We start from the raw sequence: 25661 nt of genomic DNA on the forward strand, positions 1-25661 counted from the left end.
GATTGATTGAATAAATAATGATCATTACGTACTGATGATCAATAGTATATTTTGAGCTAGATTCCATTATGCCAAGTCAACAACAAATTGATGGTTTAATGATTAACCTCTAACCTTAAACTTGAAGACAGATGTAGGGTTAAAAAATAAAATTACCGTAAAGGAATTCCAGTCCATGTCGTGCATGTGCTGCTGCTTGTGATCGAGGACGGAGTAGTGCACCTCCTCGTTGACATGATGCTTCTCTGGGTCGGACATGAGTAGTCCAAAGCTTTCTCATGGGGATCCTGGTCCATGCGATGGACGACGACATCGGTGGTTAGCCCCGCAAGTCCATGATCTGTCATGCGGCGTCCATGACAGGCCCCAACGTCCATGGCCCCGATCTGTCACGACGGCCAATCGACCTCCACGAGTGGATTTCATATCCGGTGGCAGGGAGGCGGGCGTGTGAGCAGCGACGATGGTTTTAGAGCGTACCCTAGGGGGAGAGATGCGGGGAGTAATTGGTAGTCACCTACTATAGCGGAAATACTTTGGCGTTGGGAACATTCAATGCAGCGGGCTTATTTAGGCGCTTAATTAGGATCCTGGAAGAAAATCACAATCGTAGGCGCTTGGGGCAGGCGCTAGGAACTGGATTTTGTACATCTACGTGATGCAATCCAAAGATCATGTCCGGGGTGGATGGGTTGGGGATTGAAAATTTTGTACATAAACCCTGGTGCTGAAGACTTGTGAAACATCAAATCAAATTGTCATCAAGTGATCTAAAAATTTCAAACTGAGAAAGAAATGTATGTAGAGGCCATTATAGTATTACTTGGATCGAGACTTTGTGATCATCATGTAGCCATGCCACAACCAACACGATGGTCTCCGTGGCCATCTAGACATCACACCATGCACCGTTGGCCGCCTAGACCCTCAAGCCATGCATCGATAGTCGTCATGTCTCGCATGAATTTGTGATGCTAGCAATGTCATCACATGATGCCATAAACTAACAAGCATGTGACAATAATTTAAAAAAACAAGAAAATACTCCGTCCCAAAATTTTGACTAAAACATGATTTGACACGTCAGTATTTACACAAATCGAAGACAAGAATTTTGGGACGGAGGGAGTACTGAAGCATCAATATTCCAATCCTAGGTTGCTATAAGAGAAGCTTGGATTTCCATCTACCAAGCTGAATGCAGCTCAAGGCTGCAATTCCATTGCACTGGTACGTTAGATATGTAGTCGGCACACAACTTAACATGCATAGTTGTACCATAGTTCAACAGTAAGCATACAATACTTCTTAACATAGTTCATCCATAAAGTCTCGCCAACATACCACAAACTAAGGTAGTACTTAACCTAGTTTAGACCAAAAGAGCTTCCATTATGGCTGCCAGGGTGCACGCACTGCCCTAAACCCCCTCCCAGAACTCGGCAAGGGCGACGTGTGCCACCCTGGAAGCATATCCATGGGCGTGGCTAGCGGCTCGTCCGAGTGCATGCTAGATAAGACTCATACGGGTGTTATTAACCTTACGATTAGGATCATGGATATTGAAAGTCCCCATGTTATCGTCGTGGCAGATTCCCGTGTTGATACCCCGGCCGTAAATGGTCCTTAACTATTCAACATTCTAGCTAAGTAGTTATTATGAATTCTGACAAGAAGCGATCCAAAATTTTGTATTTACAAAGAAACTAATTAACAATGCTCAAGTAAAACAGTGATGAAATCCAGTTTCTTTATGCATTAGCCTCTGCTTAGAGATAATCAATGTTTAAAATCATTGTCACAATCACTTAGGTAGATCATTAAATTAAAACCAAAAATCAGTGCTCAAAGAACAAAAGCAGCAAAGCATTTACTCAACATTTTAAGACCTTATTTGCCTAGTGCATAACTCGTGCTCAGCGCAAATCAATCTTTATGTTATTATCACAATCATCTGCATAGGAAATTCAATTCCAAGGTGCAGCTACGAAATAGTATAAGCACAATAACCAACCATAGCCGGATTATTAGCAGAACAATTTATATAGATAAAAAATGACCTCTAAAGGGCTCAACACATGTAACCTAGCAAGTTAGGTAACACATCTACATAATCTAGATAGGCATTTCATCGATTTAAAAAAAAGAAACCCTGGCCTTCCCCAAAAATAGAGAAAAGGACAGACCAGACAAAACCTAGGATTTTACAATAATAATAAAGGAGATAGATGACTAACGTCTTCTTCATCGACGTCGACGGCGACCACAGGCTCGGGCACAAGAGGAACCAGCGGCAGAGGAACCGGCTGCAGCAGAGGAGCCACCTGCTCCAGCTGATGAGCCACCTGCTGCGACCGAAGAACCTGGACGACAGCAAGGACGTCAAGCCCGCCCGTGCCGGATTATTAGCACAATAACGTATATAGATCAAAAAATGACATATACATGGCTCAACAAATGTAACCTAGCTAGACAGCAGCCGATCTAGGATTTCACACTAGGGTGTTCAAAAATTTATATCGTAAACAAAAAACCCACAAATAATTTTGATACAGAGGGAGTAATATCTGAAATGTTCATGTGAAAATAATTTCTATTCCAACATAATGATAGTACTGACATGAATGATAGAAAATGAGGATTATTTACTGCACGAACATAGAATGAAATCAATGGTAATTGGGCTCCAAGAAGCAAGCAGTTTTATACGAATTGGCATGAAGTTTAGTGGAAAAAAGCACACCACTTTTAGTCCTTTTACCTTGCATACACCTTCCTTAACTTTCTGCCAAAAAATTGGGGTGTAGAGATGTACACCCATGCACCCATGTGGACCTACCCCTGAACCTACATCTACAGAATCTAGGTAGGGATTTCTTCGACTAAAGGAAAACAGAAACCCTAGTCTTCCCCAAAAAAGGAGGAAAGCACCGACCAGATAAAACTTTGGATTTGGCCCAATAAGGAAGATAAATGACCGACCTCTTCTCCATCATCGTCGCCATCGACCACGGGCTCGGGCGGAGGAGTCAGCAGCCGCGGCAGAAGAGTCACCTCCACCGGCGGAGGAGCCACCTGCTCCGGATGAAGATCCAGGACGGCGGCGAGGATGTCAAGACGACCCAGCTGCCCGCTCGACCCCTCGCCGGGTGCCCGGGCGTCGCCCCCGGCGTGGTCCATCCTAGTGCGCGGCATCTCGACGGCGGAGGTGCGCGGCATCTTGACGGCGGAGGTGCGCGGCATCTCGACGGAGGAGGTGCAGCGGCGAGAAGGGTGCACGGCGAGCGGTGAGGCGTGGGAGGAGAAAACCCTCGTCTGTGGATTTGTGGATGGGGAAGAGGATGATGCGGCCGACGATGAGATTAATAATCGAGAAGCGGAGCGGCCGGCTCTAGACTTTGGGATGACTTAATTAGTACTACTTTGGCCACATTCACACCACCCCGTGCGTTGTTCACACCGCCCCTGATCTGCTAGGCAGGTTTGAGATGGGCACGATCGTGCACAACCAGGATTTAGGAGTAATGCACGTGTCATGTTGTATTTTTTAATATGTTGTAAAACTTCAGAAACAAAGCAATGGCAAATGAAAAGTTACGTAAATTCAGAACTAGTGGTCATCGGCTTTGATGTAAACACAATTGATTTGTTTAATTTATTTAATAATTCCTAAATATTGAATTTAAACATGCACCTAAACCATAGCGGTTAGTTCACATTTGTCTCATCGTGCGGGTTCGTCTACCATATGCATGTCGTTACGGCATCTGGTACCATTGAGGGGAATCGGGTGCGGTGTGATGCGACAGCGTTCATACCGACCCATATCATGTACCCCTAGCCAACCCGGCCGGCAACATGCACTACTAGCCACCTCGATGCGAACAATCCCCTCATGTCCACCATGGGCAACACGCTGCTCAACTAGACACATTTTATGGCAAAATAGTGCATGATGCCCAATCTCGGTGTGCAATATGTGCAGTTGACTAGCGGTGCACGATTTGAGTATAGCTGGCTAGGCGTGCATGGTTGGTGGCTAGATGACTAATAAGTGTGCCTGCGTCATGTCCACGTTGTCAAGGTTGACCGATGGGTGTATACGTGGCCATGTGTGCATGCATCGTGTTGGTCCAGTAGGCGTGCGATGCATGGGGCGGGCCTTGGTGGCTAGAGACCACATAAAGTGGCACTGAGTTTTGAGGCAAATGAAGGATTGGGCCCCGCACCCCCTCCACAGGCCGGACTCGTTCCCTCTCGATGGCTTGATCGGGTCCCGTTTCATGTGGCCGTGATCTAGATCTTGATTTTTTGAGGTTACAACCCTAGAAATGCTATAAATGTCCCGAATATGGTAGCGGAGCGATAAAGGGCACGCAATGAACTAACCCCCTCCCCCTCCCGGGAAATTTAAGTTTATTTTTCTCTACTCCTATAAAACACTCAGTTTGTGATGGCGGTGCGCATGTCATCCGTCATTTCTGACCATCAGATCTGCATCTAACGACTGTTATGTAAGCTGTGACATTTTTGGAACATGACCACACTTCTTTGCTCCAATTTGCAGAAACACCTTAGTATCTTCAAACCAATCTCATCAAGACATTCACAAGGAATATATTTTGAGTGAAACTTAATACGATTAGATTTTTAGTGATATATATATACCAAAACTAGTGTTTTTCTTTCAAGTTTGTGACCATGCATTATTCTACTTTGGATCTGTTGCAACGCACGGGCACACTGCTCGCTTCTTAGTGAACGATCTAACGAGTTTCACGAGTAGCTCGTTAGTATCAACATAACACCAATTTCCATCTTACGCGGCCATTTTTGGAGGCAGCAAACTAGTGCATTTCCTTTTTGAGTCACCATCTTCCTTCTTGAAAACCACATCTACACACTCATCATGTATATCGTAACACATCAGAATCTGTTAACGAGCGCTCACAAGCTTAACTAGCTTCAAACGAACCTAGCCAATCATGGTTTTATGCTACTTAATCTCAATGAGCCGATGATTAATAAGCACGAGTTTAACAAGCAGAGATGCCAAACCACACACCAATTAACATAGGTCTACCTCAGTTCAACGCTTCCATATATACAAAACCAACAAAGTATAGCATAGTTCAACCATAAACGTTCACCAACAAAGTATAGCATAGTTCAACCATAACACTTAGCATAGTTAAAACCAAAAGAGCATCAGTTCTAGCTACGAGGGTGCGCACTTCCCTAAAGCGTAGCCATTCTATCTTCAAACCAATCTCAACAAGTACTCGGCGTACGCGACATGCTTCACCCTGAAAGCGTAGCCATTCTTGATGCTGCCTTGAGAGGTTCCGAGTGGATGCTAAATGGCACTCTGCAGGCTGCATTTCATCAGCTTGTTGCAGTAAGGGCATCCGTAGCCCCCTTCCGATTCTAGGCCTGATACGTTTCTCGAGCGCACCACTGTCCAGCTCCCTCACCTTCTGCCTCTTGTAGATCCTCTGGGTTTCTGGGTCACTGTCGACGTCGTCACTTAGGACCTACATGTAGTACAAAATGTTGCGTAAGTATATTTAATATGAGAAATCACTAGGCACATAGTCTATGAAACATAATGTAATTGATGACAGCGTAAAATATCTTCAAATGATGTTGAAAAAATAAATCATAATTTATTAGTTGCTACATAAGCAACTAAACGGGATAGTACCATATAGTAAAAAAATGAAGGATCAACCATACATGTCGAAGAGAGCACTAGCATTGCCACATTTTGCCACACATTTTTCCCAAGCTTGCCTAAGGTTAGTTCATCAAAATGAGAGCCACAAGTTGGCAAGCCTAAGGGAATCTTGCCACACTTTTTGTGTGTATGCCATGTGGGGCCCAAGTGTGGCTTGCCTAAGGTGTGGCTGGAACCAAACACTCACTTAAGTTGGTCAAACTTGCCTAACTTTAGGTGTGGCAATCTTTGGCAAAGTTAGTCACAAACCAAACAGCCCTTTAGTGCAACAAAATTCACTTATTACGTAAAAATGCATGAACTGATGATGTAACATGGCAGAGCAGCATACAGATGTACTAATGCAAAAAAAAGAATTATAACTTACATTCATGACTAGATAAAATAGCTACTGAGCTGTATCTATTTAGGGTTAGAATTTTGTGTGCTTATGATGATGGATATTGAAAGTCCCCATGTTATCGTCGTGGAAGTTTCCCCTGTTGATCGATACCCCACCTATCGATGTTCCTGAACCATTCAACATTCTAGCTAAAGTAGTTATTATGAATTCTGACAATAAGTGATCCCAAATGTTGTACTTAGAAAAAAGGGGTTTTATCATTTATGCCACCAGTTGTGTCCCACAACTCAGTATCGCCACTAGGAATTTCTACTGCTAAAAAATGCCATCGCTTCATTAGACACATGCTCAAAAATGCCACTACACATCATTATTGTGATCTCAAATCTCTTTTGACATGTTATAATGGCATCAATCAATACCTATGGACCAGCATGCCAGCTCTCCCTCTATCTCACTACAATAAAGTGTGGGCCCACTTGATCCCAACAGCGTTCTTATTTTCCTGTAAAATTATTCGCTTACTTACTCCTCACTAGTGGGCCACATTTATCATTGTGAGATAGAGAGAACTGATATGTGGGACTAGGCTTTTTTTGTCATATTGGATGGTCACCAAGTTTTACATGAAAATAACAATGTGTAATGGCATTATTGAGCAAACATCCAACGGAAGGATGGCATTTTTTATACATCTAATGTCATTTTTGAGTAAGCATCTCACGAATCGATGTCATTTTTGAGCAGCTGTAACTTCTAATGGAAAAACTGAGTAGTGGGATACAACTAGTGGCATAAATGATAAAAACCCTACAAAAGAACTAATTAAAACAACTCAAGTAAACATTGATGATATCCAATTTCTTTCTAAGATAGCCATTGCTTAGAGATAATCAATGTTTAAAGTCATTGCCGCAGCCACTTATGGAACATTTAAACCAAAGATCGATCAAGTGCAACCAAACATGTACTCAACATTTTAATACCTTATTTGCCTTTTACTGACCAGAGAAAACCTAGGATATTACAAAATAAATAAATAAATAAATAAATAAAGGGGATACATGACTAACCTATTATCCGTTCTCGTCGGTGACGACCACAGGTGGGGGCAGAGGAGGCAACACCAGCGGCAGATGAACACCCGACTGAGGCTGAGGAGCCATCACCTACTCCGGCAGAGAAGCCAGAGGAGCTACCTGTTCTGGATTATTAGCAGAATAATTTATATAGGTCAAAAAATGACATATACATGCCTCAAAAAATGTAATCTAGCTACACAGCTGCGGATCTAGGATTTCATACTTGGGTGTTAAAAAAATTATATTGCAAACTAAAACCACAACAATATTTTTCAAATGGAGGGAGTAATATCTAAAATTTTCATGTGAAAATATTCTTTGTCCATCGTAACGACAGTACTGACATGAATGACAGAAAATGAAGATTATTTACTTCATGACCATACAATATGACATTTTCATAAACAAGGCATGGTGTTGTTATCCTTAAGTTGCAGAAAATATTTTCACAATCACCTACGTAGGCAATTCAATTCCAAGGTCCAGCTATGTATTTGTATTAGCAGAGTCACCAAACCTAGGTGGATTTATTAGCAGAATAATTTGTCTAGATCAAAATATGTTATAATGGCATGTGATAATGGACCAACATGTTAATGTGATCTCAAATCTCTTTTGACATGTTATAATGGCATCAATACCTATGGACCAACATGCCAGCTCTCCCTCTATCTCACTACAATAAAGTGTGGGCCCACTTGATCCCAACAACGTTCTTATTTTCCTGTAAAATTATTCGCTTACTTACTCCTCACTAGTGGGGCCACACTTATCATTTTGAGATAGAGAGAACTGAAATGTGGGTCTAGGCTTTTTTTGTCATATTGGATGATCAATAAGTTTTACATGAAAATAACAATGTGTAATGGCATTATTGAGCAAACATCTAACAGAACGATGGCATTTTTTATACATCTAATGGCATTTTTGAGTAAGCATCTCACGAATCGATGTCATTTTTGAGCGGCTGTAACTTCTAATGGAAAAACTGAGTAGTGGTTTACAACTGGTGGCATAAATGATAAAAACCCTACAAAAGAACTAATTGAAACAACTCAAGTAAAACATTGATGATATCCGATTTCTTTCTAAAATAACCATTGCTTAGAGATAATCAATGTTTAAAATCATTGCCGCAACCACTTATGGAACATTTAAACCAAAGATCGATCAATGTTTAAATTTATATTGCAAACTAAAACCGCAACAATATTTTTCAAATGGAAGGAGTAATATGTAAATTTTTCATGTGAAAAGATTCTTTGTCCATCGTAATGACAATACTGACATGAATGACAGAAAATGAAGATTATTTACTTCATGACCATACAATATGACATTTTCATAAACAAGGCATGGTGTTGTTATCGTTAAGTTGCAGAAAATATTTTCACAATCACCTACGTAGGCAATTCAATTTCAAGGTCCAGCTATGTATTTGTATTAGCACAGTCACCAAACGTAGGTGGATTTATTAGCAGAATAATTTATCTAGATCAAAATATTGCCTATACAGGGCTCAACACATGTAACCTAGCTAGTTAGCTGACACATCTACAGAATATTGATACGGAGTCCATCGATCAAAGATAAAAAGAAACCCTGGCCTTCCCCAAAAATAGAGAAAAGGACTTACCAGAGCACACCTAGGATTTTACAAAAAAATAAAGGAGATAGATGAATAACGTCGTCTTTGTTGACGTCGCCGATGACCACAGGCTCGGGCACAAGAGGCATCACACGCGGCAGAGGAGACACCTGCTCCGTATGAGGAGCCAGAGCAGCTACTGGGGCCCACATAAATGGCTGTGCAAGGACAGTTTCATGCTGGTCAACTACCATATATAAGAAATTTTGGCCAAAACAAAATTCGGGTCCACTACTGTACATCTGTACCGGTGCTGCTGCTATCAAAATTTGGCATCAACACATTTTGGATGCACGAGAGCCATGAGATCGGAGTGGTTGGTATATCTTAAATAAAGATAACCTATACAATGAGGAGCCGATCCCCACACCATGTGGATCCGCCCTGAAACCTAACGGATCTAACGAATCTAGGTACAGATTTCATAGATGGAAGAAAATCAGAAACCCTAGCCATGCCCATAAATAGATAAAGGACTGAACAAGGAAACCTAGGATATTTCCAAAAATAGGAATTAGATGACTGACCTCTTCTCCGTCGTCGTCGCCGTCGACGTTAATGATGGGCTGCGGCAGAGGAGGCAGATGGCGTGGTAGAGGAGTCACCTGCTCTGGCGTAGGTGCCACCTGCACCGGATGAAGAGCCTGGACGTGGTCGAGGACGTCAAGGCCGCCCTGCTGCCGGCTGGACCCCTCGCCAGCGGGGACGAGTTTCTCCTTGTGCAGCTTCGCACGGGGCTTGGATGCTTCATGCGCCATGGCGTCGGCCCTCCCTCCCATGGTGCGCTTGGGCATCTCGACGGCGGAGGTGCAGCGGCAGGAAGTGCATGGCGAGTGGTGAGGCGTGGGAGGAGAAAACCCTCGATTGTGGCTATTTGTGGATGGATAAGAGTACGGGAAGAGGGGGGCGGCGATGAGATTAATGCTATGGGGAAGCGGAGCTTGCTATGGGGAAGCGGAGCAGCCGATTTAGTCCTTGGCTAGTCAACCGCATTTATTGCCACGTTCACTCCTCCCCGTGTGTTGTTCACACCACCACTTCTGCCACGTCAAAACGCAACTTCTCACTAAAATGAATAGCCCGATCGTGCACAACCATGATTTAGGAGTAATGCAACTTCCCTTCAAAAAATTGTGTAATGCAACTGCTCCCTCTTTACACAGAACAAAGTCATACAGTAGGGAAACTGCATTTGTAGGCTTGTTTCATCTGCACGTGTCATGTTTTATATTTGTCCTAAAATATGTTGTAAAACTTTACAAACAATGGAATGGCAAATGGATGTGACAAAACTTCGACAGCAACCGCGCGGATTCGTTTGCCATATACCCGATGTCCGATACCGAGGAGGGGAATGTTGATCCACACGATGCCATGCGTTTCATCTGGACCCATATCATGCACCCCTAGCCAACCGGGCCAAAACATGCGCCGCTAGCCTTCTCGATCCAAACAATGAGCTAGTGTCCACCATGCGTAGAGATGCTCATGTGGACAGGTTTGCTAGCACTAGTGAATGATGTCGGATCTCGGTGTGCAATATGTGTAGCCGCGTGTCTCTTTGGCATGCCTGGCATACCGACGGGAGGGACTCATCGAAGGTCCAACGAACCGTGGTGGGGTCAATGGTGGATGTATGGTGTGGGTCAACCTGGCTAACGGTGCATGGTTTGAGTGTAGGTGGCTGGGAGGCTAGATGGCTAATGAGTGCGCATGCGTCATTTGTACATTGTCAAGGTTGAACGGTGGTTGTCTACGTGGCCATGCATGCATGCATGGTGTGGGTCCAGTTGGCGTGCGGTGCACGGGACGTGCCTTCGTGGCTAGGGCGCACAACTTGCGGCACAGAGTTCTGAAGCCGATGAAGGTGCGGGCCCCGGTCTCCGTCCACAAGCAGGACTTGTTCCCTCTCGATGGCTAGCATTGGGATGCGTTTTGGTCTCGTTTACACACAACTACGTGAAGGCTTATGCGTGCCGCTCTCGATGTTCGACCACAGCCACACCGCAAAAGGTCCCAAGAAATTCCGATCCCTCGTGAATTTGCACGGATTATAGCGGCGGCAGACGACACCCGTCATTTTTGCCCTTAACAACGGCTCTGAGCTGGCCCTTCCTGTCGTGGAATTGTCACGGCAGATGTCCTAGTGTGAGGACTTAGTCGTGAGGCCAACGCATCTACACGGTAGCTTGAAGGGGTTGGTCGGAATCGAGAGACGCGAGGCGGATCAACACACAAGACAAGGATTTAGACAGCTTCGGGCCCCGGAAAACATCATCCGGTAATAACCCTACATGCTGTTTGAGGCTAGGTCTCATTATCATCACGAGGGAGACACCGTAAACCGGCTCTCCTAGATGTGTCTAACCCTTAAGATTATTTCTCCCCCCTCTTGGGGTGCCCTGCCCCTCCTTATATAAGTTGAAGGGGCGGGTTACATGTAGAGTCCAACTCGGATTAAGACTTCAACTATTTTGACTTCTCTTCATGGGCTTCTTAACATCTTGGGCTTCCTAACATCTCGGGCTTGTTAACCCCAGACGACTCTGTCTGCTGGGTTATAACTATCTACCGGGTTATGACTGTCTGCCGGGTTATGATTGTCTGTCGGGTTATGACTGTCTGCCGGGTTATGATCTAACTTAACATCTGCCGGGTTATCATCTGTCGGGTTATCATCTGACTTAACATCTGTCGGGTTATCTTCTGCCGGGTAATCATTTGACTTAACATCTGCCAGGTTATCATCTGACTTAACATCCGCCGGGTTATCATCTGGGTTAACTGTCTGCCGGTTTACCACCTGCCGGTTTACCGTCTGGCTTAGCCATCTGTCTTAACTGTCTGCCAGTTTACCAAGTCCCAGCCGGGTTATAACTCCTGCCGGGTCATACCGCGGGGTATATCCCCGACATTAGCCCCCAGTTTAATTTGGATTTATCCATGTTAAACTGATCCTGATCATCCTTAAGTCCTTTTCATTTCCTTCTTTTAGAAAATCCGGGTCAATAGGCCAGCTTCAGAATCAATTTGCTAACATTGGTTTGTCACAGAGAAATATTATGAAGAATAATTCATTTGACTCAGCTCCCAATGCTTAACAAAAATATTGGTCCTTGAAATACTCATCTGATCTTCAGCCGACTTAAGGATGTAGAACTTCTCAGTTTATCATTGCCAAAATTGCCGGTTTATAAATATTGATGGCACCGGGTCATAATTGTAGTTAACATCAAGCTTGAAAATACACCTCTTATATGCCTATCACTTGTAGCCCCCAAGTCTTAAGAAGGTATCGTAGCAACGACTTAAGACTTGCTTCGATATAAATGTCACAACCTTGAAGACATCCGATTTGTTCATCTCAATCACAAGTCATAAACTGAGTATTCCACATATGTAGCCCCCAAGTGCCGGGTTGTCATGCTTGCAGCAACCTGGGACTTGAAATTGCCTTATGCTCATAAAAACTTCAACCAATGTAGCCCCCAAGGGCCGGGTCATTATGCAATAATGAGCAGGGACTTTGTAAATATAATCATGTACATTTGAGCAGTGATGTGTAGCCCCCAAGGGCCAGGTCATTAAGGTAATACTGAGCTGGGACTTGATATATACTTCAATAAAAATAACATCTTATAATGTAGTCTCCATCGTAGGGCTTGAACCCACGTCCACCATGTTAAGAGCTTTGTGCTTTATCAACTAAGCAATGGACCCTTCAATATAATGGATTTAACTTGTGTACCTTGAATTGTTGACAGGAGCAATTGGTAGCCCCCAAGGGCCGGCTCAATATGATGTGATGAGTCGGGTCTTCAGTAAGGCTAGTAAAAATGACTTTGCATTAGCCCCCAAGTGTCATGGTGCATGCTTGCAGCGACATGAGACTTGCATATTTGATGTAATCTCAACTTGAATAATGTAGCCCGCAAGTGCCGGGTCGTAAGCCTGCAGCGACTCGGGACTATTCCTTCCATTGTAGAATAAATTATATCCATTGGTGAAATAATAGCCATTGCGCTAAAGCAACTTTGAAAACCTCAATCATAATACTGGTTATTGATAACCATAATAAAAATACAGCCATGTTGGCTATTAAAGATTTGAATAATATAACCCAATGATTTATAAGGGCATGATTCCAATGGCGCAATCCAAATATATACTGGCGACTTATAGTCCAAAGCCAGGCCGGGTTAATAAACACCGGATATTATCTTATCTCATACTGGCGACTTATAGTCAAAAACCATGCCGGGTCAATAAACACCGGTGAATTATAATCATAAAACTTTATAAGTCTTATCAAATAAACCTCAAAAAGAAAGAATCTGCGAAAAACATACAAGAAGCGAGGCTTTTCATGGGCTGCAGGCCCAAAAAGAGGCTTTTCATGGGCTACCAGGCCACTGAGTTAATCCATTTTACAAACCTTATAAGATGGACCTCACATTAACCAATCGTCATTTTAACTTTGACAAGTTCAGGGTCTGTATAAGATTGACTTGTCAAACGTTCGACGGGTCTTTCCAGGATTACCTGGGCGGAGTGACTTACTTAAAAAGGCAGGATAACCCGGGGTTTTAGGTGAATACAGTTGGCTTCCAAGCCTGGCTTTTATAGCCTATCACAAGGTTATAGACTCTTTGTTCTTTAGAACAAAAGAGCCCCCAAGCAATATTTTGAGCTGTGCTCAGGGGGGACCTATGTTTGAGTTGTGCTTTTGCAACAGACTCTCTTTGGTCCCTTTAACTTTTCTAAGAACTCGAACTTGCGAGAGATTAATTCTTTTTGAACCGGAAATTCTTAAACCGGATATTGAGAGCTTCAAAGCTTTGTGGGAGACAACTTTCCCATGAGCCGGATTTTAAACCGGAATCCTTCTTTTTAAGCCGGAAATTTCTTGACGGCTTTTAAATTTTCACCAATATGGCGGTAGCCTCCGGGACCGGGTTATCTTCCCTCCAATGATCGGGAATTCTTGAATTCACTGAAACCGGCCAATTCTGCCGAGTCATATCATTGTAGCCCCCGAGTCTCAAGACGACTTGAGGAGTTGGCTTGAGATTCTCCATATTTAACCGTGATATAGACCGGTATGAGTTATCCAATAGCTCAGTGATATAATAGTCCCTTTTTGCAGTAGACAATTTGTCCTGCATTGGAAAACTTGCAAGCCAGAGTGATTGCTTTTTTAAAGAAATGAATATGTAAAAAATATACTGGATGCATTTCACCTGATATGTTCAGCCGCAATTTATCTGTCACTGAGTTGATGATCACTGCGATGAAGCTGAAATCAATGACGGGCGAGTCGGCCACGGGAGCAGACAGATGAGTCGGTCGCGGCGTTGTAAGCCGGCACAGACGGGCAAGTCAGCCGTGGGCACAGACAATGAGTCAGTCGCGTGTGTTGATGTAGCGGGGGCGGCGACTTGCACACGTATCCGTCCAGCAGTGCGGCACGGACAAACGCTAGTGCAAAATTAATGCTGACGCGCACCATTTTTGTGACACCTTTGTAAGGAATAATGGTCCTGTGAAAAAATATCATAGGCCAGAGTAATTGTTCTCAAACAATTTAATATGTGCTAATGAAATATATAGAAAAGATAGCACCTGGTGACTTGTCAGACAAACGCGGGCACCGACATTGGATGATATAGTCGGACGAAAAAGAGTTCTCAGATATACTGTTAACTTTGTCCGATCTTTTAAATCGCTAGACGCGTCTGACAACCTCATGGAGTAGTATTCACAGCAAAAATCAAATTGTCTTACTCCTGGATTGCTACGGAAGAGGCGTCGGGCAGTTGCAATAATCGGCTTAGAGCCACTATATCCTTGTGCCCACGTTCTCCTCCCCCACCTCTTTGCATGCACATAGGTTCTCTGTCCGGAAAAAAAATCCGTGCATACCAGTAGCAAACCTTCCCCTTTGCAACCCGGACGTCATCTGCTGCTACGTGTTCAGGCTGAACATCGCACGGCCTCCTCAATTTTGCCCCAGGCGATACGCAGCTCGGCTCCAATCGCTGCACGCATGCGTATGGCTCGGCTCCAAAACTGAACCTGTACGTGCGATATTGACTCCCATAGTTACGTGATTGCTTCCGATAAGATCACAGCGTGCAGCTGCAGCCTTGTCCGCCTCCAATCCTCCATCAATCCAATCGAGAATTTCTGATGGCTGAGCGACCGGAACGTCCTCCAGGCGATGCGAGTAGCCGCCAGTTCCCTGGCCCGACGCTCACTGCAGTAGGAGGAATGATAGCCATGTCCGCCGGCCGTCGAAACACGCCCTCTCCCTCGCATGAAGAGATCGGGCTGGAAGGACAGCCACGTCCGCTACCGGCCGTGCTGCTGCAATCTGAAGCAGAGCTATCTTGGAGAAGGTCGGGAGTGGCCATGCCGGAATCTCACACCGTTGCCTCGAACGACGACCATGGTGGTTCTACCTCTGGCTTGCACCATGTAAACCTCGTTGATGAGAACAGTTGCTGCTCCAACTTGTACCATCCGTCGTATACGATGTCAGAAGCCACGACATGCACCAAGGACTTGCCGCCGCCACAAGTCATGTCAGGAGGAGGCCAGCAAGATGACGCGGTTACGGATGGTCGTGGAGAAAATGGAGAGCAAACAATTCAGGTACGGCGGTCTCTTGGCTCAAATTCGAGCGAAATTTATCTTTTCACATTGCATTGTGGTAACAGAAATTTAACTTTGAACTATGTGTATTGTAGGTTCCTGAAGTTGGGAAAATGTTTGAGTCAGAGAAAGACGCCTATGACATGTACAACACACATGCCGGCAAAGTTGGATTTAGTATTAGAAAGAACCAGACAAAGCGTCGACATGATGGTAGTATATATCAAAAAAGAATTGTTTGCATTAATCAAGGCCATCGAGAAACTGAGTCATTGAAGGACACTACAAGGACGGATTGCAATACCCGTATTCAGTTTAGTGTTAGCAGAGAGGGGATATGGACAGTTCAAAAGGTTGTAACCGATCATAATCATTATCTTGCTAGTCCCAATAAGGTGCACAAACTAAGATCCCAACGACGTGTTATAGAAGTGGACAGTCATCTAATTGGCCAAATACGGGAAGCCGGGATGAAGCCATCCCAGGTGTATGACTTCATGGTAGCGTTTTATGGAGGACCGGACAAAGTGCCATTCGCAAAGATGGACTGCAACAACAAGATTGGTCGTGAGCGCAAAAAGTACTTAGAATCAAATGATTTGCAAACACTTCTCGAATACTTGAAAATAAGCAGAGAGAGGATCCAACATTTTTTATGCCATTCAAGTCGATGAGAAAGATGGTCGGATTGCTAATTTCTTTTGGGCAGATGGCCAGTCTATCATGGATTATGCATGTTTTGGAGATGCTGTATCATTTGACACTACGTTTCAAACTAATAAGTTTGAAATGCCTTTTGCTCCAATCCTGGGAACCAACCATCACAAGCAGACTATAATTTTTGGGGCAGCGTTGTTATTTAATGAGACCATTGAGTCATTTGTTTGGTTGTTTGAAACCTTTCTAACAGCAATGTCAGGTAAGCATCCAAGCACAATTTTCACTGATCAGGATGCGGCCATGGCAGGAGTAGTTGCATATGTGTTTCGAAATACAAGTCATCGACTTTGTCTATGGCACATTTATCTTAATGCCGCTAAACATCTCGGACATGTAATTCATAAGCATCCTGAGAAGCTTCTACCTGATTTTAAGAGATGTGTCTATGAATATAGATCAGAGTATAAGTTCAACAAGAAGTGGCATGCATTGTTGGATCAGTACAACCTCCAGAACAACGAATGGATGGCAAAGCTATATGAGTTGAGGGAAAAGTGGGCTGCTGTGTATCGTGACTCATTTACAGCTGATATGAACTCGACTCAAAGGAGTGAAGGTATGGATAATGTCTTCAAGCAAAGATTCCGTAGGAGATTTGGTCTCTCAGAACTCCTTGTAGAATGTGAGCAGGTTTCTCGTAGTCTTCGGGAAAATGAGTTGGATGCAGATTTTAGTTCGCGTCGAAAGAACCCGATTACTTACTCATCTAAGTTACCTTTGCTGAAGACCGCATTTGAATCATATACAAGGAGGATTTATTTAGAGTTTGAGGAAGAATTTACAGGTTATGACTGTCTGCCGGGTTATGATCTGACTTAACATCTGCCGGGTTATCATCTGACTTAACGTCTGCTGGGTTATCATCTGTCGGGTTATCATCTGACTTAACATCCGCCGGGTTATCATCTGCCGGGTTATCATCTGACTTAACATCCACCGGGTTATCATCTGGGCTAACTGTCTGCCGATTTACCATCTGGCTTAGCCATCTGTCTTAACTGTCTCTCTTAATTGTCTGCCGGTTTACCAACTCCCAGCCGGGTTATAACTCCGGCCGGGTCATACCGCGGGGTATATCCCCGACACTTCCCATTGGTCGCACATGGCCCATATATGGACCAGAGCTTAGCATGGAACTGTCACCCCCAATCCCTGCTATGATTTCATGTGGCTGCGGTATAGATCCTGAATTTCCGAGGATACTACCCTAGAAATGCGGCAAATGTCCCGAATATGGCACGCATAGGCTCCGGGAAAGGCCAGGACCTTGCATGCGCTTTTGGATTGTTCTCCGTCGACCGGAGAGAAAGCATCGACGAAAATGGAGGAACAGGCCCACATTCACTGCGCAAACCGGACGCGTTACCTCAAGGTATCTAGATCCAAACCATGCACCCCCGCCGTCTAGACCCACGTGGCGCACCACTTAGGCACTAGACCCACACCACTTACGCCGGCCCCAAGCCAACCATTCCCCATGTAGACTCATATGCCGCACCCCGCAAAATAGCTTAGCACAAGACTTTGACCCCGATTTCCACAACATGCACCACTACACGTAAGTGTCCACAAAAATGGACTATCGCATTATCAACATTTTTTTGCCAAAACAAGTAAGTTGTTTTTAAATTGCTTGAAAGTAACAAGATTTCTGTTAAATTACAATTTCATTAATTACACATTATAAGGTGCATTTTTGGTCCCTCAAAAAGGGGTGCATTCCTTTTTGTAAACCCACAAAATTCCTTCCTTTCCCTCGAAAAAACGAATCCTTCTTCACCCTCTCACGATCACGTTCACGGTGGCCTCGTCCTATAATCTAGGAGTGGTCGATCCAATCTCCCCACGGGGGACAACTTCCATGCACTATCTATCTTGGTTGGTTGCAACCATCTCTTGAAAATGGTTTATTATGGGAAAATCACATTCTTTTGTTTTTCCTTCCAAAGATATGTGGCGAAAAAACATGGAACAAAATTGTAGAAGGCTGGTGGGATACGTGCACATGCTGTCTTTTTGTACTACAAGTGCACTTGTTGGCAAATTGCATGCGCACGTGTCATGTTTCATTTTTTCTTGAAAATTATGTTGTACACCTTTACATAGACGCTTGAATTATTGTTTTCATATGTTAATAATTCCTAAATATTGAAATTCAGCATGCACATAACACATGGCATCCAAGCTTCGTCGGCGACTGCTTGGATTCGTCTGGTATATGCCCGCTGTCTGGTATCGGGCAGGGGAATGTGGATCCATGTGATGCCATGCGTTTCATCTGGACCCATGTCATGCACCCCCAGCCAATCGGGTCGACAACATGTGCCGCTAGGCTTCTCGATCCTAACCATGCGCTAGTGTACACCATGGGTAGAGATGCTCAGGTGCACAGGTTTGCTGGCACTAGTGAATGACGTCGTATCTAGGTGTGCAATATGTGTAGTCGCGTGTTGCTTTGACATACCTGGCATGCTGAGGGAAAGGACTCGTGTCGGAGGTCCAACGAACCAAGGTGTGGTCAATAGTGGATGGATGGTGTGGTTGAACTTGGCAAACGGTGCATGGTTTGAGTGTAACTGGCTAGGTGTGCATGCTTGGGAGCTAGATGGCTAATGAGTGCGCATGCGTCTTGTGTACATTGTCAAGGTTGACCGGTGGGTGTCTACTTGGCCATGCGTGCATGCATGGTGTGCATCCAGTTGGCGTGCGGAGCACGAGATGGGCCTTGGTTGCTAGGGTCCACATCTTGCGGCACAGAGTTCTGAAGCAGATGAAGGGGCAGGCCCCGCACACCGTTCGTAGGCCAGACTCGTTTCCTCTCAATGGACAATGGATCTGAGGCGACCCTTCTCTTTGGTGGCACATGGCCCATATATATGGACCAAAGAGCTTAGCATGTGATTGTTACCCCATTCTCTGCTATGATTTCATGTGGCCGCGGTATAGATTGTGAATTCCCGATGATACTACCCTAGAAGTGCGGCAAATGTCCCGAATATGGCATGCGGGACCCAAGAAAGGCCGGGACCTAGCATGCGCGTTTGCATTGTTCTCTGTTGACCCGAGAGAAAGCACCGATGAAAACGGAGTAACGGGCCTGCACTCAGTGCGCAAACCGGCCGCGTTACCTCAAGGTAGCTAGATCCAAACCACGCACCCCCGTCGTCTAGACTCACGTGGTGCACCACTTACGCACTAGACCCACACCACTTACGCCGGCCCCAAGCCAAGCATCCCCCCCGGGTAGACTCATACTCCCTTCGTCCGGAAATACGTGTCATCAAAATGGATAAAAGAGGATGTATGTAGACGTATTTTAGTTCTAGATACATCTCTTTTTATCCATTTTGATGGCAAGTATTTTCAGACTGAGGGAGTATGTCGCACACCACAAAATAGAATTAGCACAAGACTTTCACCCCGATTCACGAGGTTGCTACCTTGTGCACCCCTAGCCAGCATGATACACTGCATGCACCTAGAGCTACCTGGGCCCATAGCATGCACCACTACACGTACGTGTCCACAAAACAAACTAACCCGTAATCAACTTTTTTTGCCAAAACAATTTAGTTATTTTTATAATGGCTTGAAAATAGCAAGGTTTCTGTTAAATAATATTTTCCTTAATTACAATAAGGTCCATTTTTGTCCCTCTCAAAGGGGTGCATTCCATTTTGTAACCACACAAAATTCCTACCTTCCCTCAAAAAAAAGAATTCTTCTCTCACGATCACGATGGCCTCACCCTATAATCTAGGAGTCGATCAAATCTCCCCACGGGGGCCAAGTTGCACGCAGTAGATATTTTTGGTTGGTTGCAAATTTCTCTCCAAAACGGTTTATTATGAGAAAATCACCTTATATATATTTTTTACTTCCAAAGACATGTGGCGACAAAAGCATGGAACAAAATCGTAGGAGGCACGGTTGGATACGTGCACATGCTGTCTTTTTACTACAACTGGACTTGTTGGCAAATTGCATGTGCACGTGTCATGTTTCAATTTATCTTGAAAATTATGTTGTAGACATTTACATAGGCAATTGAATTATTATTTTCATATCTTAATAATCCCTAAATATTGACCAAGTGACACATGTGGTAAGCAATCCAAAAAATTCAAAAAAAAATCCCTAAATATTGAATTTAAGCATGCACCTAGAAATTATCAGTCATAGAACCAACATCTCTTTCATACAGATTAAGGTACTTCCACATTAAACCTAATACTACAAATTCAAAGGATCAACTTAATACATTAACAGCACATAGGGATGTAGCCCAGGAATCCAACGAGTAGAGAGAAAAGGAGGAACAAAAGCTGGAAGAAGAAGGATCAGCCAGCAGCAATGCCATCAGCCTCCTAGCCTCACAACTCCAGGTCTCCAGCCTTGTGAACTCCAGTTTTTTTCCTACGAAACACGAATGGCAAAGTTGCTGTTACAGATTAGGACTTAGTAAAAATTACAGTTATGCTGAAACAGTTATAATGACTAGCAGTGTTGACATGATGGTTACAACAAGCAAACAAAACCAAGATCACAAGTTGCAACTTACTTTCAACATCAAAAAATTATATTAACATGACCACTTTAGAGCAAGATTTTACCATGCAACATAAACTTGTCATAGCAAAAAAAGGCATGACATGAAAGTATTGACAACATAATGCAAATAATTTTTAGGAAGCATGGCCATAGGAGTTATATTTTTAGTGGCAACCTTCAAGCAAAGTTGCATAGTTTTATAACAGAAAGGGCTGCTGTTATTGGTAGAGGCACACTGAGATTGGCTTGCCATCGAGGATGACCAGGTGGGCCAGGGGCCACGTGGCTGGGAGGGTTTGTGTGTGTGACTGCCGTGGGACCCGGATGTCAGTGGCTTACTCTGAAAACAAAAGGGGGGTTTATAGTTTAGTGGGAACCATCAAGCAAATTCGCAAAGTTTTATAGCTGACAGATTTATACTTGCTGAGATGCACAGAGTAAAATGATGGCATGTTGGAGGCAATAAATAAATATGCTACATGGCTTGTCATGGCATCTAATTGCACAGAATGCTAGTACAAATCATGGAGAACAAGACATACAACATGAGCATCTCCATAAGAGCTGGTAGCTATACCAAAAAGCAATCAACAACTCAAAAAAAGGTTCAAATATAGTATCAAGCACTTAATAATAGAAAGACACATAACAAATTTTTGGAGTAGAAGTGCAGGTGAACATCAAATTCTACCACTACAACAGTACAAATTTAGCCTAGGGTTCATATACATCATAATCACAACCACCACAACTGTAAGCACGAGCAGTAGGAAGATTAGGAGTGGGGAAGCTTACTCTAAAAAATGGTACCGCTGCCGTTCAGACGAGGGGAGCGGCGAGGGAAGCGTGGAGAACGGCGGGGAAGCGAGTTTGCCACCATTGCCCTCCTCCTCTTGCGCTTCGAAGTCTCCGGTGACTCCGTTGGTGGCTGCACAATCTGGAACGGCACCTCGTGCACGGTGGCTTCCTGATCCAGTGGATGCACTACCCTGGATCTGAACGCCCACCACCTCCACCTGACCCATGGTTTGGACGAATCGGCCTGCTCCATCGCCTGGAGGAGGATCTCGATCTTGTTGATCGGTTGTGAGGACGGGGGGCAAAGCTTCTTGTTTTCTCTCTTCGACATTTCCTTCATGGTGGCCATCGCCGTCCAGCACATTTGCAGTGTGTTGTCAAACCAAGAAAGGATCTCGGTCAACCTGGCCATCTTGCGCTGGTCGCCACCGGCGATCTGCTCGATCTCCTGCTCCATCGAGAGGGGGTGGGGGTGGATGTGGATGTGGAAGAGGAGACGAGCAAAGTTGCGGCGGCGAGAAGGAGGAGATGGCTACCGTGGATTTGGAATGCAGGAGAGGGAGGAGATGCCTGCGGTTGTGTAATGGTGATGGAAGAGGAGAGGACCCAGGCGGCGACGGTTCTGCATTGGATGAGAGGGGCGGCGCGTGATTGTTTTTTTCCTATGACTTTTTTTGAGACAATTTTTTTCCTATGACTAAAATGCCATAGATTAAAACGGTTCCAAAAAAGCTCAACCACTGTAAAACTTTGTATAATAAATATAGATATTTCGGGCCAACCAAAGCCCACAACATGACATATATAGTACGCTTACAACTGAAATAACACCAAGACAAATATAGATAGATACTAGATTTTTTAGCTAAAAACGATAGATAGATAGATAGATAGATAGATGGCCACCGCTTCTCCACCAGGCTCCTCCTCGCTCCTCCTCCGGGCGCCCTTCACTGCTCCTCCGCGATGTTGTTGATGGGGTACGGCAGAGTGTGCATGCGCTCCTCGGTGGGGAAGACGTTGTCGTAGTTCGTGAAGATGTTATGGGTGGTAAAAGCTATGAACTCGCAGCCACATGAGAACACGCGGCCGAGGAGGTAGAACGCGTCGAAGGGGTTGGTGAAGTGGGCAACATAGCAACCACAACCCCGTTTTGGATGACCTCCTCGACTCGGTACATCCTTGGAGATCCCCGGGGGAGGTGCCCGTAGCCGGCCCCAAGGAAGAAGTCAGTGAACTCCCTTGTGCCCCTCCACCTTGACATCGCCCACACACGAAGGGTGCTCTCGACGTACACCCCGGCGGGGTAGAGCATCTCCAGCACGGTGGGGGGGAAGCGGTAGGTTGGCCCGGTGTACTGCATGGCTGCGGCGGGTTGGTTCTTGGGGCTGTTTGTGGTGAAGAAGAAGAAGGGCAGACGCAAAATGCAGGTGGGAGAGTATGGGAGATGGATGAAGGGTGTGATAGGAAGAGGAACATGATAGGTGGCTTAAATAGTCACCGTGGCAGTAATGGAGTCAAATGTGAACAAGTTTTCCACCCACCGCGTCATCGGGAGTGTACACGCGTGGGAAACTGTAGTGTGAATCTAAATGCGAAGTTTAAGCACTACAAAAAAAAGACACATCCGTGACATTTTGGGCCGAACGAATTTTTTTCTGTCATACATATGACACTTCTATGACGATAATTGTGACAAAACCCGGTATCATCATAGATGTGGTGGGCTCCTACTTCTATGACAAAAAATCATGACAGAAAATGGGCTTTTCGTCCTGGGCGGGCCGGAGACGCAACTGCATGACATTCTTTGGGCCGTCCATGACGGAAAAAACCATGGTAGAAGCGAGGGGGAGGAAAATTTCGGGGAGTTCCCGGTTACGGTGGGAGGTCGGGGGCTGAGCGATGCGCGTTTCTCTCATACACGTACGCGCGTGTGTGCGAGGCGTTGGGCTCTAACTGAACCCGAGCGATCGATCGATGGCTGTTAACTGAACTCGATCGAGCGATTCCTTCGCTACTGCTGCTAACTGAAGCCGATCGATTGGATGAACAGTGAGCGTTGCGCGGGGGGGGGGGGGGGGTTGGATGAACAGTGAGCGGTGGCGTTGCCTCTGGATGAACAGGACCCCGTGGTGTGGTGGAGGGCTGGATGAACGGTAGACGATGGAGGGGTGCCCGTGGAGGGGTGCTTGAACAGGACCCCGTGGTGTGGAGGGCTGGATGAACAGTAGACGGTGGAGGGGTGCCCGTGGAGGGGTGGTTGAACAGTAGCCGGTGGAGTAGCGCGCGGTGGAGGCTGGATGAACAGGAGCCCGTGGAGGCTGGAGGAGGTCGACGGTAGCCCGTGGAGGCTGGAGGAGGTCGACGGTGGAGATGAACAGTATCCCGTGGAGTCCCGTTTTGCAGTACGCCACACCCCTCCCGATGAACAGGACCCCCGTTTCGATCGTAGGAGGCCCGTTTCATCCATTTTGCGGTACGCCACACCCCTCCCGATGAACAGGACCCCCGTTTCGATCGTAGGAGGTCTGTTTCGTCCGTTTTGCGATACGCCACACCCCTCCCGATCAACAGGACCCCCGTTTCGACCGTAGGAGGTCCGTTTCGTCCATTTTTGCGGTATGCCACACCCCTCCCGATCAACAGGACCCCCGTTTCAACCGTAGGAGGTCCATTTCCTCCGTTTTGCGGTACGCCACACCCCTCCCGATCAACAGGACCCCGTTCCGAACGTAGGAGGTCCGTTTCCTCCGTTCTGCAGTACGCCAGGCGTCGCTTCCATCGCATGTTCCGTCCAAGCCCTCCCGATGAACACGACCACACATTCCGTTCCGACCCAGCCGGTTGGCTCCCACACGTTCCGTTGCCTCCCGATGAACACGACGCATTCCGTTGCCTCCCGATGAACACGACGCATTCCGTTGCCTCCCCATGAACACGAGGCATTCCGTTGCCTCCCCATGAACACGACGATGACGATGTTTCTCCGTTCTGACCCAGCCATGTACACGAGCCCTGGCCATACGTATGCGCGAGTAGGTGTTCGAGACCCTGCCCGTATGTACACATACGTGGCCATATTTTCTTTCTTGCACCCTGGCCGCTGTACGTACGTGTACATGCTATGTGCGCGCCTCTACTACGACACGTGCGCGCCTCTACTACGACACATGCGCGCCTCTACATCGACCAATATGTACGTACACGTTCACGACCAGAATGACAACGCTACGTACGCTTCAACTAGGTGGGTCCCGACTGTCAGGCACTTCCTTGCCTGCGAAGATGTAGCTGGTGGGTCCCAACAGTCAGGGGGCGAATCGTTTTATTTTTTTGCCCGGACACACTTCCTTGCGTGCGAAGGTGTAGCTGCTGGGTCCCAGCAGTCAGGGGGCGAATCGTTTTTTTTTACCCGGACGCACTTCCTTGCGTGCGAAGGTGTAGCTAGTGGGTCCCAGCAGTCGGGGGGCGAATCATTTTTTTAGACGCACTTCCTTGCGTGCGAAGATGTAGCTGGTGGGTCCCAGCAGTCAGGGGGGCGAATCGTTTTTCCCCGGACGCACTTCCTTGCGTGCGAAGATGTAGCTCGTGGGTCCCAGCAGTCAGGGGGCGAATCATTTTTTTCGCGAAATACGGTGGCCCGTCCGGTGGGTCCCCGCTGTCAGGTGGAGGAATAATTATTTTGCGCGTAATAAGGAGGCACTTCCTTGTGGCTGCCGTGGACCCACCTGTCAGCCTCTCCACGTACAGTCCACGTCCGATGGAAGTCGTTCCTTGACCACGTTGACCACGCCACGCCGAGAGCACCAGGGCGGTGGACGACGGCGATGCCTAGGAAGGGGGCACTGCTTTGGGCGGCTGGAGCAAGAAGACCAGAGGTTGAAGAAGCACGACGGCCGTTGGATGGACATCGTACGGTCACTGCAGCTAGAATCATTTATATTGACTAAGTTGACAAAGCCCTTGGTACGTCAACTTAGTAGGCCCACCGGTCAGCTTCCGAAATGGTGCGCCCCAGATGTCAGGGGAAGGAATCATTTTTTGCGCGGGTGAAGCTAGAATATCCGAGATTGAAGAAGAAGCACGGCATCTATTGGATGGACATCCAACGGCCACTACTGCTAG

At 45.8% G+C, this 25661-nt stretch overlaps 1 pseudogene; it reads left to right on the plus strand.

Annotated features, from left to right (window-relative positions):
- The first annotated feature begins 15221 nt into the window (after positions 1-15221).
- On the plus strand, positions 15222-17003 carry LOC141028109 (protein FAR1-RELATED SEQUENCE 5-like; annotated as a pseudogene).
- The last annotated feature ends 8658 nt before the right edge of the window (positions 17004-25661 follow it).

Source organism: Aegilops tauschii, chromosome 1, assembly GCF_002575655.3.
Source record: "Aegilops tauschii subsp. strangulata cultivar AL8/78 chromosome 1, Aet v6.0, whole genome shotgun sequence".
NCBI lineage: Eukaryota > Viridiplantae > Streptophyta > Magnoliopsida > Poales > Poaceae > Aegilops > Aegilops tauschii.